Consider the following 15,175-nt stretch of genomic DNA (forward strand, 5'->3'; position numbering starts at 1 on the left):
GTCCTCTTCAGAAATGAAGAACAAACAATAACAAATTGGAAGGAAGAAGAAATAATATAATACAGAAATAATATATATATAGTTATATACTATGTAATTATAATGACCAAAAGGCCCTTTTGCAGAGTTGATGGATCATTGTAGACTTAGTTTATATGTTGGTTGGTTTTACTAAACTGCTTTTTAATATTTTTTAAATATTTTATATATACTTTAAAGTTATAAGGGATAACTTCTTGTGAAAGAAGGAAAGGAATATATTTAGAGAGATGAAGGTATAATAAAAACACAAAAGATATTAATACATTAAAAAAATTAGCAAAACTGAGTTGCAAGTCCAATCTACATGAACAATGGACAGCCACTAAATATCAAGCTATTTTAGCTTTCAAAAACCAATGAGTTTGTATCTAAAAGAGTTGTCAGCTTGATATTCCTAAAGGAAAACCTCTTTTTCTGTGGATGGTTGCTAATATCTGGAAGAATAGTATCTTTTGATATTCATATACCCTACTGATCAGTCTACAGCTATTTCATTTTCAACTGAAAAAGTTAATAGAATCTTTCGACTAGAAAAAAAACTTTATAAATCTAGCCCAATACTCTCATTTTACAAGTGAGTGATTTCATTGAGATAGGAAATTCCTGGGTGAGGAAACTCACTTAACCAAAGCAAATTGTCATCTTCTCTACCCAATATAATCTTGGAGAGTTGTCCAGAGCAGTGAAACATTGGGTGACTTGCCCCAGTAATGTGGTCAGTGTCTGTCACAAAAAGAATGTGACTCTAGGTCTTCCTGGCTCCAAGTCTGACAGCCTATCTATACCATCATGCTGTCTACCATTTGAGCAATAGATATACATTGCTTTTTTCTTTTTTCTTTTTCTTTTCCCCAGCTTGGTCTTTGGGTCCCTGTGCCGCAATTTGCATGAGGCAGAAGCCAAAGGAAGGTGACATGGGAGTAAATGATTTCCTATTGCAGCACGAACAACCCAACTAGCAGCAAGTTGGCTGAGTGCCAGTCTAACTTGAAAGGTCCCTGTCCAGTGTTCTAAGATTTGTTCTTTCCTAGGTTAAGAGTTTCCACAGCCACATTTAGGAGCAACTATATCCTTCCCTTGCTGAGAAGTGCTGTGGAAGGAGAAATGAGAGAGAGGAAGTTTGTTTGTCAGTAAGTGTCTTTAATATTCCATTCCACAGAGCCAAATTGGCCCTAGATCACTTTATCAGAGTTGAAAGGTCAGAAGACACCTGGATCAGGTGTATCCTTTCTGAAATTAATGAGCAAGGATCCACATAAATAGGACCATGTCCACTGTGAACTGACAAAGTGACCATTTTTATTCCTATTCAGATCATATACTAGACATCAATTGGTGCCAGGAAGACTATCTTCCTCCCCACTTGGTCCCCAATTACTAATATTCCAGTACAGTTTCTGTCTTAATATTAAAAAATCAGATGTTTTAACAAGGTTAAAGGATTGTCCTCATTTAAAAGGTGTGATACTTAACACATTAGGTTAAGTCCAGACATAAACATTTTATGATAAATTATCAGATCCAGAACCCTTCTAAATGGCAAAAAGTAGAGTGTGTGTGTGTGTGTGTGTGTGTGGGTGTGTGGGTGTGTGGGTGTGTGTATGTAGGTGTGTATGTGTGTGTATATGTATGTGTATGGGGGGGTGTATGTGGTTTCTTCACTCCTAGATAACTGTGTTCAAACAAGGAAACAAGAACTCAATAAAGAAAGACCTCAGATCTTTACCTTCCCATCAGTTTCTGTTACCCATGAGCACATGACTCTGATGTTGCTCTTAATGCTGTTCTAATGTCTATTCTTTTCTTCTTTTAGATGAAGAAGATTGGAGGTGGCAACAACTCTGTGAGCTTTAAAATGTCCAAAAAAGAGAGTCATGAGAATTTTATGTAAGTCAGAATCCATGCTGGGATTTACAGAAATCTAGAGAGTGAAAGAAAAAACCAGACTTATCCACCTGGCTCAATTTATCAGTAACAGGGATTCAAATTCATCCATGACCATACCATATTTAGAAGTGAATTTGATAGGCTGAAAGCTATGCAGAAACTGAATTGTCCAAATCCATCTCCCTAGAGATTATGTGGTATAGAGGAGAATTTGTCTCTAGGTACAGCAAGGAATATTTGTTCATCTCTATAGAGATTGTTTTTTGCATAGAAAAAGAATAACTCAATTTTATAGAAATAGATAAAATCTCTATGACAGCCATCTCTTGAATGCAAGTCACTAGGCACTATGCTGAGTTATAATTTATATAACAAAGCAGATCTCGTTCCTCCAGCATACCTTTGATCTCATTGATTCAAGGGTTCCATCCAACGATGCAGAGCAGAACTCATCAATGCCATCCTATGGGATTTTTGTTCATGTCCTCCCAAAAATTTACCACAAGGACTCCACCCAAAGCACAAGGAAAACACTTTGTCTTCTGCCAATACCATGAAAATACCAGTGGAGCAAACAGATTATACAATGGTCATCTTCACTGTTGCCATGTAACCAGCTCATCTTCTCTTTTTTATCATTCATCTCTTTGATGACAATCTTTCTGACTTGACCTCATCATACACAGAGGAAAATATAATAATAAATCAAAAATGCCTTGTTGAGAATATGACATGCATTTAGATGGACAATTACTTGTGCGAGTGTGTTCATTCATCATTTCTGTGCAGACAATATCCAGATTTTTATGTTCACCTCAAGCCTCTCTCCTGGCACAATCCTGCCTTTTGTTTTATTTTTTGGAAATCTGTACTTTTTGTTTCCAAAAACCATCTCAAATTCAACATGACCAAAAAAGAATTCATTTTTTCACCTACTGCCTCTATTTTCCTGAATTTCCCCTATTACACTTGAATGGCAACTATGTGGTGAAGTTGATAGAAAGTTAGGTCTGGAATCAGGAACACTTCCTGAATTCAAATCCAGCCTCAGATATTTACTAAGTGTGAGACTTTGGGCAACTCACTAAACCCCTGTTTGCCTCAGTTTCTTTATCTGTAAAAATGAGTTGGAGAAGGAAATGGCAAACCATTCTAGTATCTCTGCCAAGAAAACCCAATGAAGAATCAGACATCACTAAAAACAACTGAACATACTACCATCAACATTACAGTTGAGGATATCACCATCCTCTAATTCTTCTAAGCTTTCAACCCCCCCCCATTTCTAATCTGTTGCTAGTTGATTCTACTATTATGATGATTATGATAATAAAAATAAAAATCAGCACATACACAGACACATATACTTGCCTCTATATACATATACATCTACATTTATATACATAATGAGTGTATGTAGATATTCTGAACAGACATTTAAAATGGACAAGTTGAACCTAGGAGCCTGATCCCAAATGACCTTTCCATACTAATTCCATCTTATCACTCTTCACACATTCTGTGGGTCAGCCAACCTGGCCTTGTTACTCTTCACACATAACACTTCATCTCAAATCTTCATACCTTGGCTGGGCTGTCACCCTTGCCTGAAATGGCCTTTCTTAGAATTTCTGGTCCCCTTCAAAGCTAAGCTCACCACAATCTTTTTTCTGATTCTGACAGCTGCCATTTTGTCTCCCTTCCATAGTTAACTAAAATATAATTAAATATTACTAAAAGATAAAGTGATTTACTAGTATCACTATACTAGCATGTTTCAGAGGTGGGACTGAAAATCCATCATGACAGATTACCTCTGTATTTTGCAAAATTTTTAAGTTCCTTGAAGTCATGTATACTTGAGGATATCACCATCCTCCAAGTCATCCAAGTTAGTAATCTAGGTGTCCTAGGTGTCATCCTTGACCTCTCTCTCTCTCTCTCTCTCTCTCTCTCTCTCTCCCCCTCCCCCCTTATTCTTCTGTTTTCCTCTCCCTTCCTCCTCTCTCCTTCCCTTTCTCTGTCTCCATCTCTCTCTTTCTCTTTCACCCCCCCCATAACCAATTTATTGCCAAGTTGATTCTACTTTGATAAAATTTGTTATTTAGGTGCCCTTTTTACCCACTCATCTAGCAAGCACCTAGCTCAGGATCTCATTACCTTTCCATGGACTATTATACTAACTGTCTAACTGATCTCTTTTCCTTGAGTCTCTCCCAACTTCATCCCTGCTAGTCAACTGCCAAAATGGATTTTTCTTGTTTGGTTGGTTGTTGTTGTTATTGTTTTTTTTTGCAAGGCAATAGGGTTAAGTGGCTTGCCCAAGGCCACACAGCTAGGTAATTATTAAGTGTCTGAGGTCGGATTTGAACTCAGGTACTCCTGACTCCAGGACCAGTGCTCTATCCACTGCGTCACCTAGCTGCCCCCAAAATGGATTTTTCTAAAGAACAGATTTGACATTTCATTACCTCCTCATTAAACTCCAGTGGTCTCTTTTAACTTCCAGGATCAAACATAAAAGTCTTCTGTTTGGCATTTAAGACTTTTCAGAACTATTTCCTTCCTGTCTCCAGATACATTATGATTCAGTTATCATGGCTGTTCCATCTCTCATCTCTGTAACCTTTCGTCGGTAAAAGCCCCATACCTGGAATGCTCTGCCTCTTCTCCTTTCCGTGACTTCCTTCAAGACTCAGCTTAGATCCCTCTTTCTGCAAGAGGGATGCTCTGGTACTTCTTCCTCTCCTAAAACCACTGCTTGTCCATCTGAGATTACCTCCCATTTACTCTGAATAAAACTTGTTATATATACTTAGTTATTTACATGTTTTCTCCCCCATTATATTTCTCTCCTCCCTAGAGGGGAGACATTGCCTTTCTTTGAGCTCCAGCAGTTACTATAGTTTTTAGTGTATATAATAAACAAAATACATTAATAAGCACTAATTGAATGAGAATCTGACTGATGTTGTAGGTGCTTAATAAACGATTAATTTATTGATTGCTAGGAGAGTGGTTTGGATTGCCTTTGTAAAACTGCAGAGCTCCACTAATGTTTCTCCCAGAAATAAAAATTTATATTCTTAATACCAGTGTTCTGCTGCTATAATTAAAAAAAAACCCGCAGTCTCCAAAAAAATTGCAGTTGAATATTCCTTAGAACTTGGTAAAGAGGTACATGGTAGATGTGACCAGAATCAGGCCCATAACAACTATGGCCCTTGAAAAAGAATTCCATCTCTATTACTAGAAAAAGCAGCAGTCCACTGGCCCAAATCTTGGATCTCTGACTCTTTTTGTGTTATGTACAAGGGAAAATATGTTCTCAATGACCCTGTTATGTAGGATTCTTTCTCAGAGACCCAAAACTGTAGTTCTGATTAGAGTTATTCATATTGAATTTGTTTATAGACAGGAAATTTCAAAAGATGCACTATGTTATATCCTAGGATGAAAATTGGTTGTTTCTTCTAGATGTGTAATATGGCATGAAGGAACATAATTAAGAAATGGTTTTGACTGGAATGTGATAAATCTGTTGACAAATGAAAATCTAGGAAAAGAATGTTTGCTACTCCAGAAGAAAATGAGAACATAAAAATCTGATTTCCTGGCAGTGAAGTGAGGGTAGTGGACACTGGATAACAACTACCTCTTTTTCTGTCTCTGAAGGTCTGGAGCCCAGGGGAAAGAAGTCATGAAGCTAGAAAACACCTGTTTGGGATTTAGCAGTATGCTCCCACATTGATCAAGGAAAACAAATTCCTTCTAAGTAAGTTGACAGATTGATTAGATGAGAATTAAATCTCTATTGATGTCTGAGACTACAAGAGTTGGGGAAACCCAGGGAAGTGCCTTGAGTTTAAAAATAAAACAGTTTTAAACTGTTGCCTAGGGAGGAAGATTGGGGACTGATGATGATTGCCTCCAGCCGGAGATTGTCTGGGAAGGCTGACTGTTAATGATGATGACTACACCTTCTAGTGCAATGTTAACAGGCATGTGAGTCAGGATGAACATGGTTTTCAAAGTAGCAGGTGCAGCTGAGATGCTTAAATTTTTACCAAGTAGAAACTGATAGGTCCTTGTCAAGAGTTAAGTTTTACTATAAAAGAGCAGAGAGCTGACTTTCTTTATGAAAGAGAGATCTTGGGGAGGTTGGCAAGGGTAGGAAAGAACAATTACCAGTCTGGTTATAGAATGCTTATAGTGTATGGGGATACTTTCCTCTCTAAAATTTTATAGTCATTTTCTTATTTCTCTATTCCATAGTTCAGGGGAACCTACTGGGTGGGTATGGAAGAGAAAATATTTATCAAGGGTGTGATATGTTTCCAGTGCAAGAAAAGGAGGAGGTATAAACTGAGCTTCCCATAGGCTCATTTCACAACTTCTAGAGAACCTCTCCCAGATTAAAGGGCAGGCAGTTTGAACTGTAGGTAATAAAGTTAAGGTGAAGGATTGCCTCAGAATCACTCTATGCTAAGCCCTTTCATGTGAACAAAGTAGATTTAGTCTGGGAACTTTGATTCTGTACTCTGAATGCAAAAATTATTTTCAGCCATTTGGATTTTGTTGGTGACATGTACCAGCTGCCTCTAATCCATTTATAATCTCAACAACAGGTTTAGTTGAAGCTGCTCCTTTTTGAGGTACCTATTTTAGTTCTACATGTAAGTCAGGCAAATTACATTTCTTCTTGGTGTTGTTACTGGCACATCCTAAGATTTTGGCACATATACTAGTGTATTTTAGGCATTCTCTAAATAGCTGATTGAGCTTAACAAAAGGGAACATATCCTGTATACGGTCCACTTAAGGCACCCAATTACTGCTCCTTTCCTCTCTTTTCTTTTTCCAGAATGGGTTTCCCTGTCTTACCCAGGTAGGAAGTTCATTGTGCACTCATGGGCCTAATTCCCATTATTCCATTTCTTACTTGGACTACTTCACCCCTCCTTAAGCAACTTGATGTCATGTTTTTATTGGTCTTTGAAAGATGGAGAGGATTCTTTTTTATTATTTTTTAAAGATTTTATTTATTTTGAATTTTACAATTTTTCTGCCAATGTTACTTCCCTCCCCCCTCCCCCCACAGAAGGCAATTTGTCAGTCTTTACATTGTTTCAGTGGTATACATTGATCCAAATTGAGTTTCTTCTTAAGGAAGAAGCATAAAATATAAGAGACAGCAAGATCAGACAATAAGATATCAACTTTTTTTCCCTAAATTTAAGGTAATAGTCCTTGGTCTTTGTTCCAACTCCACAGTTCTTTCTCTGGATACAAATGGTATTCTCCATTGCAGACAGTCCCAAATTGTCCCTGATTGTTGCACTGATGGAATGAGTGAGTCCATCAAGGTTGATCATCACCCCATGTTGCTGTTAGGGTGTACAGTGTTTTTCTGATTCTGCTCATCTCACTCAGCATCAGTTCATGCAAATCCCTCCAGGCTTCCCTGAATCCCCTTCCATCCTGGTTTCTAATAGAACAATAGTGTTCCATGACATACATCTACCACAGTTTGCTAAGCCATTCCCCAATTGAAGGACATTTACTTGATTTCCAATATTTTGCTACCACAAACAGGGCTTCTACGAATATTTTTGTACAAGTTTTTACCCTTTTTCATCATCTCCTTCAGGGTATAGGCTCAGTAGTGGTATTGCTGGAACAAAGAGTATATACATTTTTGTTGCCCTTTGGGCATAGTGACAGAGAGAAATAAGCTGAACAAAAACAAGAAGATGGGGGCATAATGCAAATTTAGAGAAATAATGGAAATAAAGCTGGAAAGGCACATAGGAGACAGAACAGGAAGAGCCTGGAATATTACACTAAGACCTTAAGATTTTCTTCAATAAGCAATGGGGAATCATTGAAGGTTTTTGAATAACCAATATTGTTGGAGGGTATACTCTAGAAAGATTATTGATCATGTTGTATTGAAGCCATGGGAAAAAGAATAAAATAGAAAAGGAAGCTATTGCACTAGTCTAGATAGGAGATAACAAGGCAATGACCAAGAGTGATTACACTTAGAATTAGAGGATTTAGAAATAGAATATTTAGAAATATTTAGAAATAATTTAGTGTGACCCCCTTATTTTAGGAATGAGGAAACTACAATGCTGACAATTAACCATATGATTAACTCAAGTCTTCTGACTCCAAATCTAGTATATTCTTTCTACTATTCAGAGTAATAAGAATAGAAAAGAGAGGATTGAACCAAGGGGCACTGCTGAGAACAGTGAGATGAGTGGTGTTATATTGGATTGCTCTCTTATGTCATTTCCTTCTACTAAGAATGGATGGGGGGGAAGGAAAGTCCAGACACAAGCTGGTCCATTTTATCTCTAGGATTTTATTTTTGGCAGCCTTCGATACTTGGTCCTTCATTAATATAAAAGACCTAGAAAAAGCTATATCTTATGAACAAATGAATGAATACAATGTATGCTCTGTCTTTTGATCCATGAGAGTTAGTCTGCCCTAAATGAAAGGTTCATTTAGTCCACCAGCAGTTCAATAAAATTCAAAAGAGAAACTCTTAAAAAAAAATTGCTTCATTTCCACAGCCCAACAAAATTACCTTTGCTAGTTAGTCCTTATTTGTTTGGGGCTCTTGCCTGTAAACCTTGAAAGGGGGAGCCAAGCATTGTGATTATGTATGCTATGTCCAGCTTTCCTTGATCTGTCACTTAGCAGTTCCAAAATAAAACAATCCATTAACACATCCAGGATTCAGAATGTAAGGCAATATCCCATTAAGTAAATAAAAGCTCACAGAGCACTGCAGAAAGGAAACTGGGGAAATGGTTTGCTTATACTCATTTACACACAATTCAGGACAGAGGTAGGACCCTCATTTCAATTGCCTGGAACTCTGAGTACAGAATCTCTGCTTCTCATGTCAGTGAAGGCAGAAACCCACCTCCAAGTTCCTTCCCATTGACCTCCAGGCTGTGTTATAAGGGTTAATTGAAAGAAGCCTTCATCTTAGGGGTCTGTTCTGGAATTTAGTTAAAAGTCAAGGCAAATGGGAAAAATTTCAGCTACTTGGCTTTTATAAAGAAGTTAGGACTAGGAGCCACTGATCCTTTATTACTTTTCTGTCCCAATGAGAAGAATTTGCCACCTTCAAAGGGGAAAGAGGTATAAGGGATGTTCCTTGGTGTCATGCCTAAATTAGGAAGGTTAATGGGGCTCTCACCCCTAATTTGTGAAACACAGAACAGATGCTATGGCTTGGGACCAACTTTCTTCTCCCCATCCCTTACAAGTTGGGTATAAAGCAATCCATTACACATTCATAGTTCAAACAGAAAGATAACACTACATTAAGGAAATAAAATAAGGCAGCTACAAGCTGGCACTGTTATTTCTAAAGTACAGATTCTACGAAGTCCTTGCTCAGAGGCTTCAGTGAATCCCTTTTAAACAAAGGATAAAATATAGATCCCTCTGTTTGATATTTTAATACCTTCACAGACTGGATACACCATGAAGGTGATATAATACAGTTGAACTAATTACTAAATGTTACTGGTACACACCCACCTTCATGTTTTGTACAGACATTTGCCTAAAATGCTCTATCTACTTCCTCTACCTCTTGGAATCCCTCACTCCTTTTAAGACTCAGATCAGATACTACCATCTACAAGAGATGTTTCCAGATTTTTCCCCTAATTATTAGGGTTCCTTTGACAGAAATCACTTTTAATTGGTAATTACTTATTTGTATATATGTTATTCCTCTCCCCCAGTAAAATGGAAGCTCCTTGAAGGCAGGTTGTTTTTCATTTTTGTTTTTGTATCTTTATAGTTTAATTCAGTGTTTTGCATAAAGTAGGAGCTTGAATTGACAATAACATATGGTTATTGAATTAAACTGGGAGTGGTAGAAATGCTGCTAAACTGATAAAAGTGAGAAGGCTAAGAACAACCAGGGTGGCACAGTGGATAGACCATCAGCCCTGGAGTCAGGAGGAACGGAGTTCAAATATGACCTCAGGCACTTAATAATTACCTAGCTGTGTGACCTTGGGCAAGTCACTTAACCCCATTGCCTTGCCAAAAAACCCACACAAAAAAACAACCAAGAAAAGCACAATTCTCCAATTTTTATTAATAGTGTCCAGGAAAAGGTTTTCCTGGAACCATAGTCCATCATCCTGTTGCCAGTGTTTTTTAATCCCTCAATTTCAATGTAAGTAGAAAAGATGCAGGATTCCCAATCAGTAGATCTCAAAGCCTTACCTGACTCTCCAAGTTGGTTGCTGCTGTCCCTTTGCCAACTCCTTCCCTCCCCCCACTTCCCCTCTTTGTGACCATGGATTTCTGAAATTCCCAGCAGGAAGGGAACACAGCTGGCAATGGTGCCCTCTTCCCTATTCTATTCAGGGCTTTTTTCACTCTCAAGACTCCTTTCACCTCCCTCTTTGAAAAGAGGTATGGCTTGGTATTGAAATCACTGAAATTCTCTGAGTTTCTACTTTCTCATTTATTTAAGTGAGGAGATTGTTTTTAATCACTTATGATATCTCTTCCTATTCTAAATCAATGATTCTATTATCTCTCTCCCCTGATCATCTCAACACTACCAAATGAATAGTTATCCATCCTTATCCATATCTGACCACCTCTGAGTAAGGTAACAGTATTCTAGTATTTTCCAGTCAAGAATAAGAAACAATTGCTTAATGAAAAACAGAATTCAGATTACTAATAATTAGGGCTGTCCCAAAAAGGAACTGACTCCAACTCTGTGTAATATATGTCACCACTTGTCAGCAATGTGATAAATTAAATTATTAGGTACAAATTGGAATAATTATCCTATGAGATCCTTTCTAGTTCTTAGATTCTCTGATTTCCTCACTCTCTAAGAATAGCAATAACAGTTTGGTGACATGGATGTGCAGCCACCAAAGGGTTAATGTGTTCCCTTGGTGTTTGTAATCTCCAGAGGAAATTGGTTTTTGAGGTTTTTTTAGGACTTCATAACTGAGGGAAACTACACCAATGCTGGTAACACCTTGGAAACATAGAGTCTTTGAGAGTTAAGGGGTGGGGGTGGGGGCAAATGGCAAAGGAGGACAGGAAAATTAAATTACTTGCCCATAGTCATATAGTTAACATATGAGGTGAGATCTGAATTCAGGTTTCCTTGAATTTAAGCAAAGTTACTATCCACTATACCATACTACCTCTCCTCTAAGACTATGTAAGTCAGCTAATATTCCTGCCAAATAGAATTCTCAAAGCTTGAATGGAAATTTCCCCAGAAGGGAATTTTGTAAATCAATTAACAGCTTCATACTGCTAGGCATTCAATTTTAGTATGATCTGGTCATCACTAGAGTAGCTCTAGCTTCTAAGAGGAGTACTTAGCTCTGTTTGTATGTATGTATGTGTGTGTGTGTGTGTATGTGTGTGTGTGTTTGCTGTCTTGACTATAGGTCTTTCTGTAGATGGTAAGTGACTGGAATAAACAAAGGAAGGTAGACAGGCATATTCCACTTGGAGCCACTAGTGTGACTGTCTCTTATCAGTCAACCAGCGTTTATTGACATCTTTGGGCAGATCACTCTTCTAAGTAACTAAAAAAATAAGTCATAATCTTGAGGTTACCAGAGCAAACCTTTGTGAAAGACAGAGAGAAAGGATTATAGAATATGCATAAAAGTGTGCAAATTATGATAGTATGAACTTCCCATATGATTGTGGAGAAAAGATGGAATAACTTAAACTAGGCAAAGCCACTTTGGGAAGATTTGTACCTTCATGAGATTAGGGACTATATCACAGTTAAATTTCATGTCTTCCTCTGTCTTTGCATGTGGTAGATGTTTAGTTGTTCGTGGTGCTTGTTCTTTGTTCTTGAAGAGGACCAGTGACATCACTAGAGACGTCTTGACTTGGATTTAAGTGATTTCACAGTTGTTGTGAGTCATCAAAAACCAGTGGCAAGACAAAAGTCAAGATGACTGGCAGTGGGTGACTTTGACCTTTCTAAATTAATGCATTTATTTGTTGAATGAATGAATGACCTGGGAATGCTTCATAAGGAAAGATGTCAGGTAATATTTAGAAATGACAGAAAAGAATGTGGATTATAAAAAATGAAAGGGTGTTTATAACAGTGAAAATGGAATGAATAGAAAAATCAGGAACAATGAATGTATTCATCCATCAAGAATATTTAAGTTTTGAAGCATCCTAGAAATCCTCCAATCCAACCCCCCTCCAATGGAATACTCCCTCTTCAACATCCCTGATACAAGGTTATTCAATCTCTGATTGAGCACTTCCAATAACAAAGCACACTGCATTGCAAGAGAGCCTATTCTTCCTTATTTTAGGCTAAGTTATGTCTTCATGAGAGGCAATGCAGTTGGTGGCAAATGTGTTAGACTGGATGTTCAGATCTAGACACTGTCATTTACCAGCAGAGTGATCCTGGATTAATTACTTAACCTCATTGAACCTGTTTCTTCTATAAAAGGAAGAAATGAAAACCTGTCATGCCTTCCTCATGGAACTGTTGTGAGGCTCACATTTAAGCATACATATTTATATAAATACATATACTTTGCAAACTTAAATGCCTTAATAAGTAACAAAAAATTACTTAAATTATTCTGTAACTTCCATTTATTAGTCCTAATCTGCTCTTTCCAGTAACACAGAATCGATTTAATGCCTCTACTATATGATACCCCTTCAAATTTCTGAAGATTACTACAAATATGCCATTTAGGGTATGTGTTAGCAAATCATAACCCAGTGTTCAAATCTAACCCTTGACATAGGAGATGGCCTGAATTTGGCTCTCAGGCTATAGACCGCTTTTTGGCTTCATATTCCTAATTCCTTTCACTTTTCTTTGATTAACATAGTTTCAAGATCTCGCTATCCTGGTCATTCTACTCTGCCACACTGATTTAATTGAATTTGAACATAATTTTCATTGGTGGAAAAGTCAAAAGCTGAAACCCTACATCCCACTTTGGTTGCTAAAACATCTTCATTCAAGGCCAGCAAGGAGTTCCCTGTCCACCAAGTCATAATTGAGGTGTGGATTATATTGGACTTTTTTGTTCCTAGTCCAGGCATTTAAATCTGATGGAGTGGTAGAATTATCCCAATAACCTAAGGAAGTCATGCCTCCCACAAATCACTGAACCACCATTCATTCAGCAAGAATCATCTCAAGCAAGGATTTTTTATTCTCTACCAGTGGTTGCTTTATAAAAGTACTTATCTTTTAGAAGGCTGACACACATGTGAGAATGTCCAATCTCTTCAGGGGGGAAAAAGCATTCCAATTCAGAAATACTCCAATTGTTCCAGAAATACTGTTTTGGAAAGTCTGTTTATGGTCTAACTCTTGTCTTGGAATTTCAGGAGCTATTTTTATCTCCTTGGGAATCTGGGGAAAAGCCAAAAGATTCCTACCCTGGCCACATAAGGAGGTATGACTGATCTGGGCATGGAAAATTTCTTCTTTCTTCCAGGTAAGGCCTTGGCTCATATATAACATTCACTGAATGCATTTCTTGAAAGCCAATGAGAATTCAATTTGGAGAATGAACTACTCACTCAAAGGATATGTGAGCAATATCAAGTACTCTATGTAGGGTCAGTTAATCCTGCAAAGACCTTTGGCATATTAAATGGAAAGGTTGGTCATAACATTAAGAAGCAGCAGCTGCCAAGATGAATTTAGACCTATCTTCAGGATGTCAGTGGGGGAAATCCATTTTGACACTGCTTTTTTTACTGGGAAAGGCACCAATCAAGACTCCAGAGTCTCATTCTTGTTTTCATTTTGTTTCAGCTACTTATTCTAAAGTCACCTAAAGACCTAAAAGTCCCCATATGTCACATAAAACAATAAAAACAAAATGAGCAAGTGATCTGAATCTTAAAAACCACCAAAAAATGAAAAGAAAATCAAATCATATACCTTTCACAATCATGGCTAGGGGAAGCATATTTAACTAAACAAGAGAAAGGAAATTACAGAAGAAAGTTAAAAAAAAGAAATGATTTTGATTACATGAAATTGAAAGGCAAGACCAAAAATTATTCTATCAGTCAGTCAATAAATAAAAATGTCTGCTACATTTCAGGCACTTGAAATGCAAAGAAAGGCAAAAGACAGTCCTTGTCCTCAAGGAGCTCACAATCTAATGGAGGAGACACACATTAAAAGGAGCTGAAAGGTGATTGAGGGAAGAGAAAGGCATGAAGGAGCTGCAGCTGAGTGAGAAATTATGAGATGCAGCCCTGGAATCCCTCCTTAAATAGAGGAGCTGGGAGGAAATCTCCACTTCCAACAGTCAGTTGATGGTGCAGTATATGGACCACTGGGGTTCAAGAGATAGGAAGAATTAAGGTTAAATCAAGTCCCAGACACTAAGTAGCTGTGTGATCCTGGTCAATTCACTTGACTTCGGTCTGCTTTAGTTTCCTTATCTGTAAAATATGGGATAACAATAGCTCCCACCTCCCAAGGCTATTGAGAGCATCAAATAAGATAAATCATTGTAAAGTCCTTAGGTAATACCTGGTACATAAATAACTGTGATATAAATGTGATCTACACACCTACCCATACCTGTACAGAGACACTCATATATATGTAATTTTGTCTCTGTGTCTGTATATATATATATATATATATATGAATATGTGTATATGATATACATATGTGTATATTTATAAATGTAGTATATACTTTAGCTATGTATATAGATACAATATATGCTATATCTAGCATAAATACAAGTATATATTTAACATATTAGATATATAAAGTATATCTAACATATTAGAAATATAAGTAGCACCTTATATATGTACATGTCTGCATAAGCTAGCATATAGTATATGTCTGCACACATAGAAACATGCATGTATGCTATATGTACTATATATAAAGTCTTCTATATATGTATGTCTATGAGATGTGCTAATGTATGGCTCCATATATAGGGAAAATATAAAATTAAAAAATATATAAAATAGAGAAATATTAGTACCTATTTAAATGTTCACTGAACACTGAACAAAAGGAAAGTGCCTAAACCACCACTGAAGGGAGGGCTGTTCAGCACCAGAATCAACTAGTCAGGGACAATATAAGAATCCCGAGATGACTCAAAAACAACTGGAAGGCTTCAAAATCAGGATGGATATTTACCCATTGCTCTTTAGAGAATTACTG

General features: G+C 37.2%; 1 long non-coding RNA gene across 1 annotated transcript; it reads left to right on the forward strand.

Annotated features, from left to right (window-relative positions):
- The first annotated feature begins 1,079 nt into the window (after window positions 1-1,079).
- On the forward strand, window positions 1,080-13,434 carry LOC141497535 (uncharacterized). Its single transcript, XR_012471350.1, has 4 exons — window positions 1,080-1,172; window positions 1,856-1,929; window positions 5,605-5,704; window positions 13,351-13,434. It is a non-coding gene; the product is annotated as an uncharacterized LOC141497535 (long non-coding RNA).
- Window positions 13,435-15,175: the final 1,741 nt, after the last annotated feature.

This window comes from Macrotis lagotis, chromosome X, assembly GCF_037893015.1.
Source record: "Macrotis lagotis isolate mMagLag1 chromosome X, bilby.v1.9.chrom.fasta, whole genome shotgun sequence".
NCBI lineage: Eukaryota > Metazoa > Chordata > Mammalia > Peramelemorphia > Peramelidae > Macrotis > Macrotis lagotis.